Raw genomic sequence first — 5,000 nt, 5'->3', positions numbered from 1 at the left:
GCGGCGCGCCTCCAGTCACGAGCGAAAAGCGCATAAGCGCATCCTGACGAGACATAACTGCTGTGACATACTGACGCTGCCTCCGACATTCACTTACAATGATCACTACCAACGAACCTCGGCCCCCCCCCCCCCCCAACACACGCTCTTACCACGTTGTGTACTGTAATCCAACCCATTTCGCACCTTAACCTAACCCATTTTGCACCTTAACCTAACCAAATTCGTAACGCAATTTGTACCGCAATGTAACGCAATTTGTACCGCAATGTAACGCAATTTGTGCTTAACCTAACCCACGTTGTGCCTTAACCTAACCCACGTTGTGCCTTAACCTAACCCACGTTGTGCCTTAACCTAACCCACGTTGTGCCTTAACCTAACCCACGTTGTGCCTTAACCTAACCCACGTTGTGCCTTAACCTAACCCACGTTGTGCCTTAACCTAACCCACGTTGTGCCTTAACCTAACCCACGTTGTGCCTTAACCTAACCCAAGTTGTGCCTTAACCTAACCCAAGTTGTGCCTTAACCTAACCCAAGTTGTGCCTTAACCTAACCCAAGTTGTGCCTTAACCTAACCCAAGTTGTGCCTTAACCTAACCCAAGTTGTGCCTTAACCTAACCCAAGTTGTGCCTTAACCTAACCCAAGTTGTGCCTTAACCTAACCCAAGTTGTGCCTTAACCTAACCCAAGTTGTGCCTTAACCTAACCCAAGTTGTGCCTTAACCTAACCCAAGTTGTGCCTTAACCTAACCCAAGTTGTGCCTTAACCTAACCCAAGTTGTGCCTTAACCTAACCCAAGTTGTGCCTTAACCTAACCCAAGTTGTGCCTTAACCTAACCCAAGTTGTGCCTTAACCTAACCCAAGTTGTGCCTTAACCTAACCCAAGTTGTGCCTTAACCTAACCCAAGTTGTGCCTTAACCTAACCCAAGTTGTGCCTTAACCTAACCCAAGTTGTGCCTTAACCTAACCCAAGTTGTGCCTTAACCTAACCCAAGTTGTGCCTTAACCTAACCCAAGTTGTGCCTTAACCTAACCCAAGTTGTGCCTTAACCTAACCCAAGTTGTGCCTTAACCTAACCCAAGTTGTGCCTTAACCTAACCCAAGTTGTGCCTTAACCTAACCCAAGTTGTGCCTTAACCTAACCCAAGTTGTGCCTTAACCTAACCCAAGTTGTGCCTTAACCTAACCCAAGTTGTGCCTTAACCTAACCCAAGTTGTGCCTTAACCTAACCCAAGTTGTGCCTTAACCTAACCCAAGTTGTGCCTTAACCTAACCCACGTTGTGCCTTAACCTAACCCACGTTGTGCCTTAACCTAACCCACGTTGTGCCTTAACCTAACCCACGTTGTGCCTTAACCTAACCCACGTTGTGCCTTAACCTAACCCACGTTGTGCCTTAACCTAACCCACGTTGTGCCTTAACCTAACCCACGTTGTGCCTTAACCTAACCCACGTTGTGCCTTAACCTAACCCACGTTGTGCCTTAACCTAACCCAAGTTGTGCCTTAACCTAACCCAAGTTGTGCCTTAACCTAACCCAAGTTGTGCCTTAACCTAACCCAAGTTGTGCCTTAACCTAACCCAAGTTGTGCCTTAACCTAACCCAAGTTGTGCCTTAACCTAACCCAAGTTGTGCCTTAACCTAACCCAAGTTGTGCCTTAACCTAACCCAAGTTGTGCCTTAACCTAACCCAAGTTGTGCCTTAACCTAACCCAAGTTGTGCCTTAACCTAACCCAAGTTGTGCCTTAACCTAACCCAAGTTGTGCCTTAACCTAACCCAAGTTGTGCCTTAACCTAACCCAAGTTGTGCCTTAACCTAACCCAAGTTGTGCCTTAACCTGCTCTGTAATTGGCATATGACACGTTACATTAATCCAGTGTTGTCTAACCACAACCCTCTGAATATAGTTCGCTACTCGCACCGCCCACCCTCTTGTGTATCGTTTCATGTTCAACACTTCGCAAGTGTTGCTTACTTTTTACATGCTCCCGCTGTACACTGTAATGTGGACGACTGCAGGATGTACATCGCCCCCCCCCTCCCCCCTGCCTTCGCACGCTGGTCGTTCAGGTGCTTGCGTGTTCAATGCCCTTCGCAGCTGTTCACTGGCATTCGCATGTCGAAGCGCTCAGTCTACGTCGTGGTACGGCCTGTGTCCACTGTCCGCTGATGTCGTAAGCTTAACCCTCACATTGTACTGCACATAGGTCCGTATGTACTGAATGATACGCTGTGGCACATGTGTGACTGTACAACGACTGCGCCCAACAACAGCGAACCATACGGTCCAAATGTTGTGCACTCAGCCACGTGCCGTCTCCCCATAACAGCTACATTGCAGTGTGGTACGCCATAGAGACGTGTGGGAGTAACGGACGCCCTGGATGGCGATCAGCATGAGCCGTCTGTTGATGTAGTGGCGCGTGTATTCAAACGTAGTCGTCTCTTCTCACACAGTGTGATAGCATGGTGCACCGCGTTCCACATCTGCGACATGGTACAGATGCTGGTTGACAGTCGGTCTCGTAATGGACATCGCATACGTAGGGGGCCACCTCCCACGTGTTCTCTAGTCGTGCACATTTTGTTGCGTGTATGTGGGCAGACGTAGTGTGTCGTGACACCAAACAGACAGGTATGCAATAATCGTTGCATTTGCAAACTGGGATGGACGTCTACGTTTGCTGGTGACGTTACGCAAATGAACAACTGGTAAACCCATTGTGGTGCGGTTGTTGTTGCTGGAGGTAAATCAGTAAGGGCAAATCTGTGTGTGAAGCGATACGCGGCGGTGGCTGGGCGGGACCGTCCCCGGCCGGTGAGGGGGGGCCGCCCGGCGTGCTGGCCGCGCGGTGCGTGGGCGCACGCGCTACAGCCGGCTGGTGGGGGCGCCCAGTGGCAGGCGCGCCGGCCGACGGACGCGGCAGGCGGCGCAGCTGCGCGCCGGGGCACCCTGCGCGCGGCGCCGGGCGGCCAAAGTGGGTCCTCGCGGGCCCGGTGCGAAGCGCGGTGGACATCTGCAGTGTGCTGGTCCGACTGAGGACTGTGTGCGTTGAGGATGCGCCGCCGCCCGGCACTCGGCGCCGCGACGCCGTCTGCTGCTCGGTCGCCCCAGCGGTTCTCGCTGGTGGTTTGTATCGCAGTTGTGCAGACGTGTTGGCACGTGCGCTGTGCTGGGAGAGTTCGCTTCGGCACCCACGTGGGGCCTTTGCCCTTCTGTGGCGCTGGCGTTGGAGCTGCCGGTCACCGTAGGTGGCGCGTGTTGTCTCCCGCCGGCAATGCCACGACAGCACGCTCCCGGGCCTCTGTCGGCAGCGGCAAGCTCAGTTGGGAGCACGGGTGGTCGCACCTAAAGCGTCTACTCGCCTAACTCCGGGCGATTGCGCCTCTCTCGGACCCGACCAAGTACTTAGGACGGCGCTGCGCGCCGCCGGGACCTGAGAGGGTTTCGAGGTGTATTGTGCAGGGGAGCTCAGCCTCCTCCTGTTTGCAGAATAATTGAGCGGACGCTTGCGTGTTCGCGCGGGCCCCTGGGACACACTCCCGGGCGGCCGGCTGCTCAGCTCTAGTTGACGCAGCTCCCTGGTTGATCCTGCCAGTAGTCATATGCTTGTCTCAAAGATTAAGCCATGCATGTCTCAGTACAAGCCGCATTAAGGTGAAACCGCGAATGGCTCATTAAATCAGTTATGGTTCCTTAGATCGTACCCACGTTACTTGGATAACTGTGGTAATTCTAGAGCTAATACATGCAAACAGAGTCCCGACCAGAGATGGAAGGGACGCTTTTATTAGATCAAAACCAATCGGTCGGCTCGTCCGGTCCGTTTGCCTTGGTGACTCTGAATAACTTTGGGCTGATCGCACGGTCCTCGTACCGGCGACGCATCTTTCAAATGTCTGCCTTATCAACTGTCGATGGTAGGTTCTGCGCCTACCATGGTTGTAACGGGTAACGGGGAATCAGGGTTCGATTCCGGAGAGGGAGCCTGAGAAACGGCTACCACATCCAAGGAAGGCAGCAGGCGCGCAAATTACCCACTCCCGGCACGGGGAGGTAGTGACGAAAAATAACGATACGGGACTCATCCGAGGCCCCGTAATCGGAATGAGTACACTTTAAATCCTTTAACGAGTATCTATTGGAGGGCAAGTCTGGTGCCAGCAGCCGCGGTAATTCCAGCTCCAATAGCGTATATTAAAGTTGTTGCGGTTAAAAAGCTCGTAGTTGGATTTGTGTCCCACGCTGTTGGTTCACCGCCCGTCGGTGTTTAACTGGCATGTATCGTGGGACGTCCTGCCGGTGGGGCGAGCCGAAGGCGTGCGACCGCCTCGTGCGTGTTCGTGCGTCCCGAGGCGGACCCCGTTGAAATCCTACCAAGGTGCTCTTTATTGAGTGTCTGGGTGGGCCGGCACGTTTACTTTGAACAAATTAGAGTGCTTAAAGCAGGCAAGCCCGCCTGAATACTGTGTGCATGGAATAATGGAATAGGACCTCGGTTCTATTTTGTTGGTTTTCGGAACCCGAGGTAATGATTAATAGGGACAGGCGGGGGCATTCGTATTGCGACGTTAGAGGTGAAATTCTTGGATCGTCGCAAGACGAACAGAAGCGAAAGCATTTGCCAAGTATGTTTTCATTAATCAAGAACGAAAGTTAGAGGTTCGAAGGCGATCAGATACCGCCCTAGTTCTAACCATAAACGATGCCAGCCAGCGATCCGCCGCAGTTCCTCCGATGACTCGGCGGGCAGCCTCCGGGAAACCAAAGCTTTTGGGTTCCGGGGGAAGTATGGTTGCAAAGCTGAAACTTAAAGGAATTGACGGAAGGGCACCACCAGGAGTGGAGCCTGCGGCTTAATTTGACTCAACACGGGAAACCTCACCAGGCCCGGACACCGGAAGGATTGACAGATTGATAGCTCTTTCTTGATTCGGTGGGTGGTGGTGCATGGCCGTTCTTAGTTGGTGGAGCGATTTGTCT

The 5,000-nt window shown here is 52.9% G+C and overlaps 1 non-coding gene across 1 annotated transcript in view; it reads left to right on the top strand.

Annotated features, from left to right (window-relative positions):
• Positions 1–3,595: 3,595 nt before the first annotated feature.
• The window catches only part of LOC126139208 (small subunit ribosomal RNA), a 1,909-nt gene continuing 504 nt past the window's right edge, over positions 3,596–5,000 (top strand). Inside the window, exon 1 of the ribosomal RNA XR_007528642.1 lies at positions 3,596–5,000. This exon is cut by the window's right edge and continues 504 nt beyond it. This is a non-coding gene — a ribosomal RNA (small subunit ribosomal RNA).

This window comes from Schistocerca cancellata, unplaced genomic scaffold (assembly GCF_023864275.1).
Source record: "Schistocerca cancellata isolate TAMUIC-IGC-003103 unplaced genomic scaffold, iqSchCanc2.1 HiC_scaffold_681, whole genome shotgun sequence".
NCBI classification, from domain to species: domain Eukaryota; kingdom Metazoa; phylum Arthropoda; class Insecta; order Orthoptera; family Acrididae; genus Schistocerca; species Schistocerca cancellata.
Note: the sequence above shows the minus strand (reverse complement) of the source record. Positions and strands in the feature narration are given on the sequence as shown.